General features: G+C 40.9%; 1 protein-coding gene across 2 annotated transcripts in view; it reads right to left on the bottom strand.

Moving 5' to 3' along the window:
• MAD1L1 (mitotic arrest deficient 1 like 1) overlaps window positions 1–19831 on the bottom strand; it is a 361949-nt gene that overhangs the window by 232835 nt on the left and 109283 nt on the right. The window lies entirely within an intron of this gene.

Here is a 19831-nt window from a genome sequence, read left to right as displayed (position 1 = left end):
CCTCCTTCATATGAAGTACAACACAGAAGAAAGGAAATAAAAGTGTATGTGTATGCACGTGTACATACACACATATACAKATATCATTGCTAAGAAAAGCTTGAGAACAACTTTGTTTTTGTTAAATGCTTTCATACTTGTCTAAGACTAATATTGTGCATGTAAAAATCAAAAGTCTTACAGCTTGTGTAAGAGATGAGCTTTAGAAATTAATTGCCCCCCTCCTTTTTATTTTTTTTTTTATTTTTTATTTTTTTTAAAACAACCATAGGTTCTCACTTCCATTTGCTAATGCTTCTGAAGAGAGTTTTGGCCCTTCCCAGGGACAGGAAGCCCAGGCAGAGACTGCACACCCTATCTATTCCACTTGTTGCTTCTTTCTTTTTGATGATCATGTATGTTCCCCATCTCCAGCAATTCTTGGYATCTAAATGCCTTTGCTGCTGGCAGTTACACCACTCTCCCCCAACTCCACTTCAGCAATAGAATTTAGTCAGTGGAGATTCTGAAACAATATTGGTTTCCTCCACAACACAAAATCTAGTAGAACAYGTTGCTCTCTGAATTATTCAGACCTCTGCAGGCCTGGGTAACAAGCCTTTAGCAACATCGAGACACCAGGGACAACGTTTTCCCCGGTGTCATTCAGATGACGTTGGCAGAACTACATCTGGGAGAAWTTCAGCCTTAGGTATGCTACATGGTAGCATTTCATCTTGTTCAGCCCCAGCAGGCCAGCTCAAGAGAGGATCTGAAATATCAAGTACAAGAAAAAAAAATATTCAAACACCAAAATCCCAACGCACCTAACATCCCTTCCACAGCATCTGTTTACAAAACCGCACTAAGAATTCCCGAGCAGGCAAAGAACTGCTTGCGACTTTGCAGTGTGGATGGACTCTTTGGCTTCCTCAAACTAAGTCTCCTAAAGGTATTTCCCTCTCCCTCGCCTTTAACTCTTTCACAAAACGTCACGTTGATTTTCAAGGCCAAAGAACAGCCAAGTGATATATTAGAGTAAGATCATTGTGTTTTGGAAAACTCTAAGAAAAGCACAAAGGACCTAAGTGATGGAAAAGGCTAATGCCAGAGAGATGTTTCACAAAGGTCACACGAAACAACGGGATTCTGGCCTCACTGTTAGACCATCATAAGAGCACGTTTCATTTTGCTGAGTCAGTCACTTTGTATTTCACTTGCACATTGGAAAAAAGCTGCAGGAAACAAATCCATCTTTGACTGCCCTTGGTCCTCAGAAGCTTAATTACTTTCAGTACCCTCCAGCCACCTGCACCGCCTTCAGCAACTCAAAGACCTCTTTACCTACACTCAATAACACAGCTGGTTTTGATAGTATTGTTTAAAAATGCAAACAGTAAGGCTTCTCATTTTCCTAAAGCGTGAAATTCCCTTTTGAAACATAACCTCGATCAATTTTGTTCTATCTGTTATGGAGCAGTTTTAATAAAGTGTAAAAATGGAAGTTAGTGGAAAAACCACCTGAAAAAATAATCCTCTGAAATGTGAAAATGGAATGGGCAAATAGTAATACAACTGAAGCAGAAAACTGCTACATCCCTTCTCACTTTCCTTACAAGCCAAGTACCTACTCTGCTTGATCATTACAAGAAAAAGTAGATGCTAATCCCCACCAAAATCTATGCCCTCCTCATGTTTGTACTCCTAGTGAAACTTTATTAGTTCTGCAAAAAATAATCGAGAACAAGGTAGATTAAAAAATTTAAAATCTCATTATTTATAAAATTGCTTATGTAAAGATAGTAGTATTCAACTATGCAGTGCAAGATAAAACCTTAATGGAGTGAATTATGTTTGGTCAGATCACACATGACTGAAAATATGCGAAAAGTACAGCACTACTGACTTTGAATTGTCGAGTTATACACACACACGCACGCATATATATTCCTCATCTTATTACTTCCTACTGTTTCCATGTGTGATAACATGCCCAGTGCTGACACCTCTCCTATTCTTGCTGGCAGACCCTACATTAGCATGTAAATAGCTGGCAGATAGGAGGAAATAAAGCAAGGAAGAGCTCTTTAATTAACTTTAATCCTCTGAAAATCCATACAGCAATCTGTTCTGACAGTTTTCTACACAGGATCTTCTTAGGAGGTCCCTGAGTGCTGCCTGCGGATCGTTGCCAGGCTAGAACGAGGAAAAAGAATGAGCAAACCAATTCCGAGGAAAATATTTAGACATTTTCCTGCTATTAAATGATGACTGGTGACTGCCATTTGGCATTATCGGAACTGTCATTAGGCTGATGCTGGATGGGAAACAAAGAGCTGCCACGAGCAAGACGACAGCGCTCATCGCACCAGCCAGCCGCTCCATCCTCCGCTCCCRGGTAAGAGCGCCAGATCTGCCGGGCGCACGCACGCGGCAGCCTCCTCGGAGCTCCCGGTGCTCCACTTCCATGCCCGCAGCCGTGATTCTCGCGGCTTGCAGGAAACGCCAAGGCTGAAGAGCAAAGCAATTTCATTGTTAGCRAGGCTGAGGAGACAGCTATACGGCACCCAGCCCTCGCATCGCGGAGAGCGCGACAGACTAGAAAGGAGCAAGCTGAAATCATTCCTCAAACGCAAGTGACAAATGTTACTCATCATGCTCTATTACAGGGAATTTCAAACAGACCTTTGATGGGTGAAAAAATTTCTACGGGCAAAGGAAGGAGATGCAGTGCCGTCGTTGTTGGAAGCACAGCAGCACCGTCAGATAACTTACGTAGAGCAGGTTAGATCTGCCTCTGGAAGTAGGATCCCGCTGAGTGATGGGAGCTGGTACAGACCTCCCAGAAAGGCCTCCTGCTCCTGCCCTGCTCCCAGTGCAACTGCACAGAGAGTTGACCTGTAAGACTCCCCAAAGGGGTGGACAGAAGTCACCTCCGTGCAGGATGGGTGCAGCTCAAGAGCACCCGCCGCCCTACATGCAAGCTGCTGGTCCGTGGGTTTCTTCTGAGCTGAAGGGAACAGCAGAATTGAAAGACCCGAAGCCCAACACGTAAATCAAGGAAAGCCCTGACTACAGCACAGAGGCATCCACATGAACAGCCTGGATGAGCAGGRGGGCACAGGGAGACAGACAGACAGAGCTGCTAACATTCGTTGCTAAGACTTCACAGCCCACGAAAAATAAAACCTTGAAAAATTTATCTCATGAGATGACATAAAAGGCTGRAAAAAAAGAGGGGAGAATAGAAGAGACACTTTAAAAAGTGCATTATCAGCTTTTATAACGCAGGAGTATGACCACTAAGTCCMGGAGAAAGAGCAAAAATCCACCGTGAGTCCGAGGCAGAACGTTCCACCTGCCACTCTCRGGTCCCCCCACCGCCGCTGGGAAATTGCCTGTGAGCCGAGATCTCCACACTGTTTTCAGAGGCATCTTAATAAATATAAATTAAAACAATGCAAAAGGTAAATATCTCCCCAAGTCTTCTATTCTCAGAGGATTCGAAGAATAAAGACAGACACAGGAATAAGGAAAAGATGACCTAGAAAATACAGTATGTCAGAACTCAGACATGCCATTAAGCAATGGAATTTGTCATACAGCAAGTCTGTAACTGTCTCCAGACCTGCTTCAGCAAGTCCATCAACTAGTTCCCTCATTCCTGTCATTTTGCATTCTCCTGCCAGTTGAACCACACTAAGTATACAGATCATGTCATCACATTCTCCCTCTCCTTCCAATTTTTTGTAATGCTGTACTACAAAGAGCGAGCATTTCGTTTCATCCATCATATCAGATTTCAGTGCTACAAGATACAGAAAGTATCCAGCATGGCAACATCAAAACTTGGTGACTAATGATGCTCAGAAGAACGCATGCTTTTATGAATATGTAAGCATGAATTTCAAGAAAATGAACTTTAACACAACAGATTCTGGCTAGAGGAAGAGGGAAATCTCTGCAGACACATAAATTACTAACGATGAAGCTGTCCTTCTAATATTTACCTTACACAAAATAGTCCCTATATGTACTAACCACTAGCTCACTTTAAACAATGCATTAGGATCATGCAGCTTTGAGGCATCACATTCCAACCCAGCCTAATATTCTAGTAGAGATAAATACCACTAAAGGGGCACCTAACAACAGCTACAGAGACAAATAAAAGATGAAACTGGAATAAATTCATAAAAACCAAATTAACTACCTTTCCATGATTAGTTAAAAGACTGCACTCTGGTCATCTGCGAAGAATGTACGGCATAGATAATGCCCAGATTCTGACCTCCTAGTTTATCTGCCATCTGACTGTTTCATTTTAAATAAGTATACCACTATCAGTTGGGACAGTTTACTTGAAAAATCAAGGGAAAACATCTACTAGAGTAATAGCCCAGATAAGAACCGAAATCTAGATCTGATCATGCAGAACAACATAATGCTGCGGGTGCACCCCGCAGCAGGCTGACTTTCATCTCACAGGATGGGTAGGCACGACTCCGACCGATCCAGTTACTTTTTTTTGGCTGTGAGTGCAGCTGTGAGTTTGGCTGTGAGTTTACTCATTGCAACAGCGTGAGATTTCGTGACATATTTAAACAGTCATACAGAGTAGAAAATGAATTTACGACCATGTCGGAAATTGGCAGAGGTAATGTAGGAGCTTGCAAGAATACCTAAAGTCTTTACTGAAATTAGAAATACAATGGTCTCCATAGAAATTTGTTTTAACATTATCAGTTTTACAAAGAGGATCATCAAGTCAGACATCAAAACACAAAGTCTTGATGTTTGTGTTAAATGAAGAAAGATCACGTACATGTAAAATGTAATGGAGAATTTCAGTAAAAGTCACAGCAACGGTAATCTTTATATTTTAATCCGAAGGCAGACGAACCTTCCCCCAAACGTACCATACTGAAGCGAACAGCCGTGCATACAGAGTAGTTCAAGTCCGTGAGAAATCAGAAGCGTACGAGTGACTCCTGTGGCTGCTAAACCACCACTGGCTAAGAGTGACCCAGCAAAGACACAGAGCCTGCAGATAAGTTACACAGGTCCTCTGTTGCATTTTAACCAGAGGACTGCAAAAGAGGCAACTAAATTCTTAAAATTAATCAATCTGCAGTAAAATTATAGGAATATATGGAGGGATATAATACACTCAAAGCTAGGAAGTCACTCAAGACCAAAATAACAGAAGTATTAACAGACAAGAGAAATGTATCATTAAAAACAGTTCTTAAAGAAAATTTTAGACAGCAGATATCCTCTCATCTGTTTTGAAAAAGGAGATAAGATTTTTCGGGGAAATTAGAGTCACTGGCAAGCAAGCATTACCTGTGCATTAACAAAATTAGTTGAGAAAGTTCAGAATTACAAAGCATCTTTTTTTCTTAGGTGAGTATAATGGATAAAATAGAGATAGATAAGCATAAGCTTTTGTTAAAGCCTAATTACAATTCTTTGAGACAACTCACAAGAGAGCATGAACTAGTGAATACAGGGTTTTGAAAGTCTAAATAAATGACCAAGCATCCCTCAGATTTATTCATTACATGAGAGTTAAATACCTGTCAGGGTAAAAGCTGGCTAATGTGGGAACATGCAATTCTGTCTTACAATGGAAAGCAATTAGTGGCAGGCTGCACTAGGGATTAGAACCACGACTTTCATTCAGTATATTTATTAGTCTAAAAAACAGGCATGAATAGCAAGATGTGTGCTGACGACGTAAAATATTAATGTCAGAAGAGTCGAGACGAGAGTGAGGCATTTCCGAGCAYCTAAAAAAAATTAATAACGGGGGAACAGTGTAGGCAGATAAGCAGGCTGAACACATGCAAACAGAAGTTAATGCAAAGCGGAGAAAAAAATATATTAGATTTCACACAGTGTGCGTGCAAGCAGCTTTTAAACTAACCATAATCTCCTAGGTATGTGATCTGGATACCCTTTGGGGATACAACATCCCCACGGAGATAGCTAGTCAATTAGGAACCGCAGACAGAGGCACGAAGGGATTCCAGCCAGTGTGTATAAAACCAACCACCACCTCCGCAGAAGAGCACTTCAGCAAGATTATTCCACGAGAAAATAAGATCCTCGTACTAACGGTACCAGATGCTTCCAGGATATGACAAGACTTAGCAGATGCAGCAAATCAATGATACGCTCGTGTCAATACGATGGCACAGGCAGTGTCAGGGATACGCTTTGACACTCGGGGCAGCAAAGGAGTTGTTGCTGGAAGGAAGGTCATTTTCAYATGTTAAAGCCACAGAAAACTGGAGCCTGCAGGACTCCATAAGAAAAACAAAGGGAGCAAGTGTTCTCGGTAAGAGACGTAAATTAAAGATTTAACAGCTCTTCCACGGAGGTCTGTATGACTTGGGCTCTTTTCATCTGAGCTCCTCAGTCTCCCATCCTCCCTTACAGTCGAGGTAACAGTACTTTCCAATCTCAGACCGAGGAAAGAAAGAATGCATCTCTAACCGTTGAGAAATGCCAAAATATTGAGTGACGGTGCCCTTCGGGTTCTGAAGACAGACAGCGTTTAACCTCAAATCATTATTAGCAGTTCTCATAACTCTACCAAACACTGGTATTTAGATGTTTATAACAAATTTAACTCCAGACCAAGTCCAAAGACAAAAAACCAGAAGGGACAGATAACACACAACAAGAGAATCTCTTCCTTTCCCCCAAGTTTCTCATCACTACTTCCYGGAGAAAGTTGCAAGGAAAAAAAGCTGTCCCTAAGGAGAACAGAAGTCTTGCTTGTTATATCTTAACACTGTGGAAAAATGAGAAGACATCATTTCTCTTAAGTTGTATTTGTATGAAAAATGCAAACTCGCTAATTTACATTTAATTTGATTAGCTTTTCTTTTATCACTTTACAAGCTAATTACAAATCAAATCTTGTGATGCAGATCTCTGGATATTTATTTATTCACACACAAGCACAACCACAACCCTTGGGAACTCCCATGCCATAGTAGCTTGCAAACTCTGTGCAGTATTTTAAAACTGCTCAACCAAGGAACATTCAACGTATAGTCAGTTCTCCATAAAGTAACAGCAAAGTATGACCCAATACCTACCTAGCTGAGGTCAACAATAAGTCATTAGTCCTCTGTCACTGTTAATTCAACTGCAAATATTTCAATGTTCCAGGTGCAGTTAGGAGATCTAGTTGCTCCAGTGGTACATTTTGACACTACCTCTGACTTGACTGGCTGACAAGACTTGACAATTCCACAGTTCGGCTCCACCATCTTCTTTAAGAAAAACTAACCATGTGAAAAAGCCCAATTACTTTTGCAGAGAATGAAGCGGTGAGGACAAACACTGACAAAGAAAACCCAAGACACATGCTACATAAAGAGACTTCCTCAGAAGGTCAGGATTTGTTTGGCAGAAGAGAGAGTCGGAGAAGTCAACTTTATCTGGTTCCTCAGAGGAACGAAACTCCTCTTAACGTTAGGAAGCTAACTTCAAAGACACCAGCTCAGAGGCATGGGATGTGCCAACAGCTGCAGGAGAAGGACCTTGGGAACCCCAGCGCGCACTAAGCCATGCCCAGGGCCGGGAGGAAACCGAGGCAGGGAAAGCATACACGCATTTTATTCCTTGTSTCTGAATTTCTGGCTTGCTCACATTACCTAAGGGAGAACAATCAGATTTAGGACGTACGTTTCAAGTACTTCGGGTTACATAGCCTCTGGAGAGTTAAACTCTAAGCCAGGCTATTATTTACAACTGTTCAGCATCCCTTTCAGGGTACTTTCAATAGCTTCAGTAGTTTTCTCTTTAATTCTCTTTTATGCACGCAAAGAGCTAATGCTGGAATGCAAAGGGCTACAAACATAGCCTCAGGTTAACAGCACGCACGATAAATTCATTGCGCATAGATATCACATAAGAAGCRTGTCAGCTAGCACAAAATGGGGGGAGGGAGCCCAAATAGCATTTTTTTAAATGATTTATTTGGTAGAAAAGATATCATTTAAATCCTCTAAAGTGTGATGAACATACTCTATTGTGAACAATTCACTGACGTATCCGTGAACTGCACCTCGGTGACAGTTACACCGAGGGAGAAAGCACAGAGAGGTGAGCAAAATCAGACGTTCACTGTCTCTTGTCAGAGCTCACGCATTCAACGAGGAGATGGCCATTAAATTAAGCACCACATCTCCGCTCAGGAGCGGAGAGAATTATTCAGAGTAGCAGCAAATCAGGCAGCTCACTTGCAGGAGGCAATGGGGAGAGCTTCTTGGCAAAGCTGCTCGTATGGGACACTGAGGCAAAGCAACTGCTGCGGTGGGATCTGCCACTGCTCCTCAAGGGCAGGTTTTAAAGAGGACAAGTAATGGCTCTGAGAAAATTAAAAGCTTAGTGGCACTAAATTGGAAGTAAAGGCAGAGGGGAGAGGAAAAGAAAAAAAGATGATTTGTTTATTGTGTTCCTAGTAAAACATCAAGAGTTAAGATTTACATAAAGGACTGGAGAATGGACTTCACTTAAAGGATTTCGGAACAAACTGGAGGCAGGAAAGAAGCTGCTTGCAGAGAAACCCTCCAAGCAAGGTGCTCCAGCAAGYGGTACTGCGCAGCCTTTCACAAGGGGCTTGGATCAGCCCAGGCCAAGGGCTTTCGGGGTTTACGTTCAGAACGGGCGAAACGGGCTGAGGGGTCAAGGTTACAGTAGGTTAAAAGACAGCAGGGAGCAAGAGAGACGTCGCAGGAGTAAGAATTGCCACTCGCTCACGTTCACTTTACGCAAAAGGTCAAAAATTCTCTCTCACACAGAGGTTTTCATTTTTAAAATGCAACCTAGAGAGGTTCATGAGCATTTTTTTCCCATCACCAACTTCCTACAGATGCTATCTTAATAAACATCTTCACATTGGAGGGGATAAAAGGCACTTTGTTTTGATTTCATTATATTTCCTGAAATTGCTTTTTTCTTTCTGTATTTTTTTCTTGCTGTGCAGTTGTGGTGGCCCTCACAGAGGGATAATGCAATAACACTTCTGACAAGGTCAGCTTTCCAATAACTTTGCAAATGGCATTTCCCAATAACAAAACAAGCACAGCTTCGCTTTTTTGTAATTAATATAATAGAAATGTCAACCCAGAAAGTTGGTCTCCAAAGGCAATATGTTATCAACTGAAAATTAATTTTTTAAAGCCAAAAAGCGTTACCCTCTCTCTAAAACTGAAAATGCAATTTACATAGTAGAACAACTGTTATATATGTGGAGCAGAAAACTTCTACGGTTTATGTCAGGTTAGTGTCTCCAGAACTAGGAAAAGCATACATCTCATGGGARTGGGGTTTAATTAGGATATGTTCAGATGTAGGATCAATTTTGAAAACTGCATATTTTTGGATTGCTAATTCATTCTGCATGTAGCATAGAGCACATACTGGAAGAAATGTTACTTCATATCCCTTTTCATCTTTAATTTAATTGCATGTTTAATACACGCTGTTAGTTTTTCCAGGAGCTATCCTACCTGTGAAAGTAGCAACATCCACCAGCTGGATTAGGTCCTGGGCCTTGCCGTAGGCTGTATGTCTCCTATGCAAGGGACAGAAGAAAAGAGAGGGGAGCAGGGACTGCTCTAACTACTTTGCAGAGGGAAGGGAGCCCCTCCTGCTCCAGAGGATGGAGGAAGTAGAAGGATCTCCTCTCTGGAAGAGGAACGAGTTTTTGACCTCGTCCCWTGGGGCTCCAGGCATTTTATCACACTGCACCCTGCCTAACTCCATCCAAATCCACGTATGCAGACAGGTAGGTCAAAGCTCACTAAATACTGTTGTCGTCATCTCTGTCTGAAATACTACCTAAATAAATGTGCCATGAAACAGAACAGTTCATTTCTCTTCAGTGCAACAAATCATGGGTCAAAAACCATTTCCACAATGCTCTGAAAAATTCATTTGACTTCTAATATATTCATCAATTTAAGCAATGCTTGACCTGAGATGTTGTGGAAATGCACTGAACAAAACAGTACTGAACGATACTGTGCCAGGAGCAATCCAAAATTCCTTAATTCACCAGACAGCCCTACGGTTTCGCAGAGATTTTGGGTCTTCATTCGAAAGGATGCTCCAACTGACTAGTGTCTGARGAGTGCAGCTGTTCTTACCAGAGGCTCACATTACATGTTGAAATAAGCTACTGTGCAATTACTTAATTATCTCCCTCTCCCGTCCTTTAAAAAAAAAAACACAGTGATTCAACTTGAAGCAAACCCAGTTAATCCAGTTTTATGGCTGAGAATTAAAATACAGAGAAGTCAAGAATTCAAAGCTGCAGTTCTTGTGCCAACGCCACCAGTCTAAGAGACAGATACTAATGCCTTCAAACCATAAGTATTTTAGGAACAAAGAAATGCAAAAATCCCTTTTTTGTGCAGCTTATCCTAGCTAGTATTTTAGACCCTGCTCTTCAGAAATCATAGGTCCCTATCCCTATCCTTAGCTGCTGCCCAAGCCCMTGCCTAGCTACCTTCATGAGCCACCTCTTGCTGTCAACCTCTCTCTCGCTCACTAGCCATAAGTAAGGTTTGTTCTGCCTTACTGCCCTTAGCAATAATTCCATCACTCCACCCATCCATCTTCCCGCTTTCTTCTCTTCCACATCTATTCAATCATCCTTCATAATCCAGGGCTGAGGAGCTAAGGTATAAATGTTACAGCACATGCACCAAGGGAACTATAACTTTGAATTACCTGACTTGGGTGAGTTTAAATTCTCAGCCATAACACTGGATTAACCTAATTTCCTTTTATTGAATATGTTACCTTTAGAAGTCACACAGCCCTTTCTCACATGAAAATATGAGAACTGAAGGTCAAATAAATTCTTTTATGGRTATATTTCTAATTTTCATAATCTAACCTCTTAGCATTGAACATTAATATTTAGTGCTGGTAGGAAAAAGYAGAATCCATTCACTATCCTTGAAAAAAAATGTATTTCTATAGCCATATAAAAATATCTCATAAAATAACATACAACTTTTAATTTTGCTGCATATTCTGAATTGTGATAAAATTAAAAAAAATCCTATACACCTTTTCTAAATAGAAATTAGATCAGATAAAACATCAATAAAAGTACAAAGGCTGYCCTTCTGCCTCCACCCCAAAAGCATCCGATAAAGATAGCAATGAATTCTGGACTTTTATAATTACAAGATTTAGCAGAAACATAAAGAGACAAGACAAAATTCTGGAGAACTGATTCCGAAACAATTGCTAAAATAATTTTTTATGAGTTCTTTTTTTCATGCTCCTACAAGTGGAAGGGAAGTGAAACCTATGTGTCACTTCATCTGCCGCCCCTAGGCTGCCTGCKCAAAAGCTCTTAGGTGACTGTACCAGAGTACTCTAACRAACCATACCATCTCCGTGCCTCTCYATGGCACAAACCCTATAGGTATCTGTATAGGTACAGAAAGAGGTAGAGTATCCAAATCAGTGAAAGGGAAAATTAATCCACCAGCTCTGAAGAATTAGGTGAACAGCAGATCAAGAACAGCCAGCATCATTTGGAGGGAYCCAAAGGAAAACAAGGCGAGGGGCAGAACGCATTTCCAACACCTGTAGCACTCAGTTGGTGAACAAGCTCATCGTCATTTTGGGGCTGGAGATTCCTTCAATGCAGGCCTCAACACGGACAGAGAAGTCAGAAACTAAGGGGACCTCTTAGGCTCCAGAAAGTCATTTTGGAGCAGAATAGGAATTTGAGAACTCAATCTTGCTACCTTCTTCACAGAGTGAAAATGTGAACAGTAAACATATGACAGAAATCAAACAAAGTCAGGAGCTAACACTAAAAAAAGAACACCCCCCCCCCCAAAAAAAAAGAAAAAAGAAAAGAAAAGCATGCACTTGTCTGGGAACCCACGTCACAAAACAGTAATTTCTCCTGTCTTTCAGAAATCTGCAAATCTCACTTGAGAAATGGCAGTATTTTCTGCTTTAGTTTAAGGATGCTTCCTCCTTCCAAATGTTTTTTGTATACTGCTTCAAAACTGCTACAGACAACCTCTTCTCCAAACAYAGCAATTTCAGCTCTTCTTATTCACTTTCTGCACAGAGTTTCTGCAATTGTATTACCAAATGATATTAGCAGATCTCATAGAACAGTCTATTTCACTTTATGATCACTCCATTCTGGAAGACAATTTCCATTTGCTTAATATAGTCATGATATTTTACTGAGGTAATTATACTCTTAGCTATCAGTAACAATTAAGCCCCTAGATGGCAGTTGCTTAATAAAGGTTTCAAAATAAATAACACATTCCAAAACAGTATATTTAAATGTCAAGCATGCAAGTAAGATCTCGCAATGAATATAACGAAGCATCAAGTACAAATCAGCACAAAGTTAAGTCTGTCACTGAGTACAGCTCTACTAAAATTGCAACACTGCAAATGAAACCATTTCACAAAATGTTGACTAGTTTGAGAGATAAGCAGGGTGAAGTAACCAACCCCACTTTGTTTCCACAGCTGCAGACCAGAGTGACTTGTGTAACTCAACCAAGACTATGGCCAAGCCGATAAAACAGATCTGTTGACTTGTATTTTCTGTAGCAGCTTCCATGAAGACTAGGTTTCTCTAGAGCCAGATCATTCAATTCTGAGTAAATACAATGCAGAATCAGCCAAATTAAGTGGCAGAGACTTTYCTCCAAAAGGTAGGAAAAATTGCTCTCAAACTCTGAGATCTAGAGAGTGATTTGGAAGCTAGTGTATAGACCCTAGAAAGCTGTTACATATGGAAGGGGCCATCACAGTTTAAAGGTCCATACGATGCAGGCAGCAAGATAATTAAGAAAGGTGAAGTAGACCAGAGCCAGATATTTGAAAACAAAACAAAAAATATGGAGGAAGACAGATATTAGAGTGAATACTTGAAGAGTCTCTTGTAGAAAATCCACTGCTGGTAGAGAGCAGCAGAGCATATCACCTCCAACCTGATGCATTTGGGAGCTAGCTGCCAGAGCTCCAAAAGCTGGTTAAGTGAATTAAGAGCAAAATATGACCCAGTRAGTACCTGGAAGACAGAAACATGGATTCTATTCTCAGTAGCTCCCTCGATCTACTAGTAACTCTTGGTTTAGTAGCTTTTTGCCACCTTTGCTGGCAAATCCTCCTGCAGGGGTTGGAATCCTTACCACAGCCCAATGAGACAGAAACTAAGGTTTCTAGGCTTGACATTGCTCCTCCAAACACAGAAGAGGTCCACAGCTTCCACAAGTCACTTGCCACACAGCTCGAGTCCCTAAGGTGCTCCCTGCCTGCGAACATCTGGATAAAGACCAGAGAGTTTTCAAAACAAAAAGTAGGATTTTCTATTCAATGAATTTTCTACTCTGCATAAACAACCACAACCACAGTCCGCCTTCTTTCAGAGACGGCATTTGTAATCTGCAAGGTCCCATCACCAGATCACAATTAAATCAGAGAGAGGTGAGACTGAAATAATCCCAAACCACACAGACTCTCAGCAAGGATAAYAGACAACTGATTCCATTAAAAGACGTCTTCCGAGAACTCTCCTTCCTCGAACCACCTCTGTCTCACCTCACGCAGGCACGAGGCTATCGGAGATCAGCGCACACTGAACACACTAAGGCAGAAAACCTAACACAAAACTTGAAGTTTCCTCAGCATCAACAGAAAAGGTCTCCAGCAGCAGAATCGTCAAAACTCCTGGATCTTCAGTATGCTTTATCCRCTGCCCCAAACCCTCTTAGGTAAACTACGAGCACAAAGCCAAATACCCACTATACACTAGCCTGAACTCACGATCAATACAACACCCAGCTACCAGCAGGAGGAAATTTTTCACAAAAACATCTACTTTATCACTGACCTGTTAGTCCTGATTCTCAAGAAAAACTCTACAAAAACACCTTCAGAAGAGGAGTATGGGAATTAAAATTCATGATGCTACCGGATACTAAATATTGTGATTCACAGCAGAGACGCAAGCTTTACGGTGCATTTGAATTTTCCTCACGTGCCGCCCCTATTCACAACCCCTGGTATTCTACAGGCAGTAATTACCTCTTTCACTCTGTACCCCAGCAGTTAATGATCTTATCTCTTCCCTTGCTATCATCCCCYTCTGTCCATTACTACCAACCAGATTTTCTCTCAAATTATTCAACTGATTAACATAATCAGGTTAAAATTAAAGGGAACTGTTCTCATTTGAGAAGGTTGCTAAGGCTCTTTCGGGCACAGAGAAGCACCTCTCTTTTTTTAAAGTAYACAAGACGATCTAATAGGTGTTACTTCACCCTGCAAAACTTGCCTTGCTGAATCACAGAAGAGGGAGCAGCGGAATTGCTTTAAAATGCATTTATAGGCAGGCATAAAAAGGAAGACTGCTTCCACAGGTTTGCAAAAACCTACAGAGGGGAGATGTGGGGAGCAGAGGGAAGGGAATGGCAAGGGTCGGGCTGGCAGCAAGTAAGTATCACACAAAGTGGTAGCACAGCTGGTGATACACAAGAAACGACACTACTTAAATGATACATAAGGAATAACRAAGCGAACTGAAGGGAGGAAGCATCGTTTCCTAATAGGCAGAAAAGAACATTTGATACTACCTAGAAGACAGAGGAGCAGCTCAGTCCTGCCCCATAGCCAACCCATCCTACCTCGATGCCGAACAYAGAGTGGAAGACCCAAAAGGAGGTCTATAGAAAGGCATCTGTTGCCAGACAGGCTGTTTTTATTTCCCTAGAATGCCATACTGAGTGCCATATTTAAAGATAAATTTGTAGATATCCCAGAAAGAGAGCTTATTCACCTCACCTCCCAGAATATTACGGTCTTACCGTGTAGTTTAAAATCATCTACCCTTATGGAACATTTTAGCCTTGTATAGGAAAACATAATGAAAGACCCAACAAGACACAGAAAGCAACAGCAATATTTTAAATCTTTACTGATTACAAAACAAAGCAGATGGCAAATCAAGTCGTGAACTCTGCATCTGCCATGCTTAATGAACAGTTTAATTACCTAGTACCATTTCGGATGCATCTCTACCATTGCAGGCTCTGGAAGTCACTTAAATAGTTCACGCTGACTCTTGCGACACTATCTGCAGGAACATGTGGTATGAAGAGTCAGCTGGAGTGGGTTAATCAATACTTATTTAATCCCTAACTTTTATGATGATGGCCTGAATTATGCCTCAATAGAAACAGATTCACTATCCGACCACGTGATTTGGTTGAATACTCCAGAAAGAAAATGGATTTTCACAGCCTTTTCTCTTGGAAGCAGAGTACCCAAAGGCAGAAATGTACAGATAGGAAATAAACATAGCAAAACAACAAAATTCAGTACAATCAGAGTAATTCGTTTGTTGTGTTATGCCTTCTAGGAGAGCAAGGGATGCAATTAGGACAGTCTACATTCACAGAGTCTCCAATTTGAGAAGCAAATTTCAAGCATTTAGAATAAGTTACAAGAAGTAATGGAAACCATGTTTCACATTTGGAGTTCTTGCATATGCAGAAACGCAAGACCTCCCCTGAAGGATCATACACCAGCTGTGAACAAGCAGGGCATTTTTGCTCTGAGTAAACCCACAGCACATGCTATGGGTTGCTGTTACTCCTCTGCAACTTCATGCAGTTATGACTACCCAGCTTTGCATACAAAAGAAAATAACAGCCCTAAGCAGTCACTAAACTGCATGAACGCAGTTGAGGTTGAGTGAATGAAGAGGTTGAAAGCCGGCAAGCAAACAACAGAGCTAAGGGCTGTTTCACTATTAGGGGAGAGGAGAAGGAGATGGAGATCATGGTAGATCTGTGCAAACCAGCTTTTGATCCACCACAGCAAGAGGCTTTGGGAACCCCAAAGCAAGCCTCTACTGCTTTTCTCCAGCCTCAGTTCTGCTGCAGMCTGTCTATTTATGCCCCTACAAAGMTGCCTCTGGAAACATAGTCTAGAGCTTTGCTTTCATCAAATACTGACTCAATTAACTCCTTAYATTCAGGAAAGGTTTTTCACAACAGGTTTTTCATTTTGCAAGATCTACATGCCAGAAAAAATTATGGAAAAGATTCCATTTTTAGTCACTCAATAGTAGAAGTGACTTTTCTTTTAATAAGCCTACTCTATAAACCAAGACCACAAGTTCTGTGCAAAGCTCTCAGAAAAGGGAAATACTCACAAGCTTAAGGACGACATAAAAATCAAATACATAACTATGTAAGTAAGCACAGCATTCAAAGACAGTATAGCAGTAAATCATACAGGAAAAAGGACATKGCAGATGGAGACTAGATCACTACCTAGAATTTCAGATATCTCCCACTAGTGCTGTACTGGAAGTTCCTTGGGTAATAGAGCAAAGATGAAAGATTTCCCCAATCTGAGCAAAGCCAAAGCAAAAAGATGCTACAACAGGCAGGAAAAATCAGAGTGGAATTCTGAAACACAACAGTAATGGAATGCAGCTTTTATTTTTTTTTTTTTTTTGGCTTTAAGAATGAATAAATGTTGATTCTCTCTCTCTCTCTCTCTCTCTCTCTCTGTCTCTCTCTCTCTCTCTCTCTCTCTCTCTCTCTGGAATGCCTTTTTTTTTTTTTTTTTCTTGGTTAATCACTGTACGTGAATAGTGACACTCCAGGAGATAGTCATCAATGTCTGAAAATCTCCAAAGTATGATAGAACCAGTAAGTATTCACATCTAGTCTCCATATTTCGTTGAAAGTATGTATATCAAAAAATGAGAAGTACTGCTCTGATTTACAAGGACATACATCAGAAAGTGATTAACTAACATGTTCTAAAGAAGTCTGTCAACAGCAATAGTCAGGATACAGTTCCCATCCCAGTCCATTGTCATAGGTAGAATTAATTGGGGTGGACCACTGCACTAGCAGCAACCACAGCATGTCAAAGACTGAAGAATGCTTGTTCTATAAGCCTGCCAGGGAAGAGATTCACAGCGACTCGCAGAAGTATCCTAGACTGACAATTGTGCTAATCCCAATTATTAAGCTAACTGGAAAGGCCCAAGTAAGGTCAAGAAAGCTCAAAAGAAGCAAATGAGGTGAGGAACCAAGCAATGAAGGGAGAAGTTAAGTGCACTGAAATGGAAATACAAGAGCAACCAAGTAAGACGGAGAGGCTGTGACATGTAGAGAACAAACAAGACTAAGCAAGTGAGATAGACAATCTGTGAAAGCCAAAAAATATTGCTTGAAACTTGAGAAAGAATTCAAGAGCCACAGAGGAYGGCTGAGAAGGAATCAGATCAGCAAAGCAGGTATCTCTTGGGCATTCTTGGAGAGCATGAAGGCATATTTTTATTACTTAAATGCTATTATCAAATGAAGAACAGCTTATCCTTTCCAACTCCCTTTTTAAGGTACATTCAAGATTTGTGACTCCCAGGTTACAATTTGATCTCAAAGAAAGGAAGCTGTCACTGCATTAAACTTGCACTGCTAGACTTGTCTGATGCCTTTCAATCCTTCTTTGCTTAGCATAAGGAAACAATATCATTGCCCTACAAGAGGGTCAAATACGGACAAATACAATAATCACCACTGCAAGCAATAGGGATTCAATCATATAGAAGCTTCCTCCAAATTAGATTTTCACAATGCTATTTAACAAGACACAAAGATTCAATAGAGAGAGCTCATCTTTTCCATTCTCAAATTACATACAGAAGCACAGTCTACTACTGATGCCACTAATTAGATGATTAAATACCATTCTAGGTGATATGCTTTCAATGTAAAATAATTATTTTTAACAGGCAATATATTTGCTCAATCTCATTTTAAATCATAATATAYTTTTTTAATTAATCAAAATTCCCTTCTGATTTCGTATGAGAAGAGCAACCAGTGGGAGAAACACTGCCAAGGATAGAATACCCAAGCATCATAATACGTGAACTTCTTCACAAAGAACCCCTAGCACTCCCTAGATAAAATACATTTTTTCARAGAACAGCTAAGTCTTTATTCCTTTAGAATAGGTTAGATGAGGAATTATACAGCTCACTGAAAAATTCCAATGTCAAAACAAAAGTTTATTTGCTATGGTCTCATGAAGTATATTTTGAAGTTTTCCTCTATTGGGAAGGTAAGAGGGGGTTGAACAGGATAGTTAAGAAATTCAAGGGTTTTAACTTTCTATACAAGTTAGAGTACAATCTGACACATGACAAAGTACTGTAGTCTTTTTGTCTAGTACTTAATGAAAAGTAATGACCTTTTGTGTTCTATGACAAACATTTCTGCTGARGACTGGAAATAAGTTAATAAAGGGAATATTTTAGAAGTCTTCTGAGAAGCTTCCATCAGGGCTGAACTGCCCAGGACAACATTAGATRGCTGAGAAGATTACACGAGGAAGGATTTATCAGGTGCAGTGTCATGCCCAGCCACGCTAGTACCAAACTAGAACAGCACAGAGTTCTGTACTGTTGCTTGCTTGGGGTAAGACTGTTCTGGCTGCTTTCTTGGGGTAAGACTGAGGAGAAAAAAAATTCTTTTCTGTTTGCAGGAAGAGGTTTTGGGCCACCTGCTCAGAAGGCAGCGCCTGCCTCAGTGCACTGAGAAAAGTGACGGCACCTCTTTCTCCTTCTCACTTAAGTGAACCTTCCTAGCACCAAAAGCTGTAGCCAGAAGATCTGGAAAAAAACACCCTCTTGAAAATAGCCACTTCATGTCCCAAAAAGGCCTACTTGGCACCATACCTCAGAGTTGTTGCCTCAACTCTGACGCAGGATTACATGRAACTGGATGCAAACAAAATGCTTTAGTCAGCACCGAAGATTAAAGCCTAAAACACTACAAGAAATCAGCTCCTTTCCCTCTTGCTCAGACCTTCCCATCATGTCAGCAAGAGTTACTCTGGCCAGGTAYGAGAGTCAAGTCATTTGTCTAGGAAAGTCACACCAGCTTCTTCCTCCCTGTACGCTGCGATATGTCCAGCTCCCCTGTGCAGAACTACAACATACAATCCCAGGTCTTTCCCCTCCTGCCTCTCTCACCCTAACTATTTGAGTCTGAGCACATGTGCATACACAAACCTACTTACACGAGCAGTTCTTATGTCAGGGAGATGGCTCAGCTGAGYGAAGTTTTACAAGGAGTACTGTTGGAAGGTGAAGTACATATTCTTCTGACTAGAGAGAGTTACTATTCTCTTTGGGAAAAGGATGCTCTCAATTTAATATAAACTTTTCAATGCTCTACAGACTTTCTTGCGTTATTGTATAGAATTTCATCATGGAAGCATATCAGATATAGGATAATGCAAAATTCTTTGAAATGTCCTATAGCAAGAATCTCAAAACGTATTTTCAATTTACTGGTCTAGTGCCTACCATTACATTATAAGACTTTGCGTGAGAGGAAGGCAACTCTCTTACTCTCTGTAAATTGTTTTTCTACAGGAAGAGTTGACAAGGTGCAGCCATTTCCTTCTCTTCAGGAAAGGAGGTGAGGCAGCCAGAGCCATTATAAATTCCCCGTAGGGACTCAAAACACTCTAGTGACCAGATTCAATTCTCTGCCCTCATACAAACGCCAAGCATGAGACTAAGCAACATACCACCAACACAGGAGGAGCTGAAATAGGGCACGTGCTAGCAAAGCCTTATGATGTCCTAGGACATTTTTTCTAAAGCAGCTCCAACGTCAAGTGTCACGTCACCATTGCAGCACTGCTATGCAAAGACCATGAACAACCTCGCAGAGTCTTCTGCCCAGATGAACAAAGAACAACTAACAAGGGCTGCAAAAAAAAAAAAAAA

The sequence above is a fragment of the Rhea americana genome, unplaced genomic scaffold (assembly GCF_003343005.1).
Source record: "Rhea americana isolate MKP2758 unplaced genomic scaffold, rheAme1 scaffold_10, whole genome shotgun sequence".
NCBI classification, from domain to species: Eukaryota; Metazoa; Chordata; class Aves; order Rheiformes; family Rheidae; genus Rhea; species Rhea americana.
This window is presented reverse-complemented; position numbering and strand designations above follow the sequence as displayed.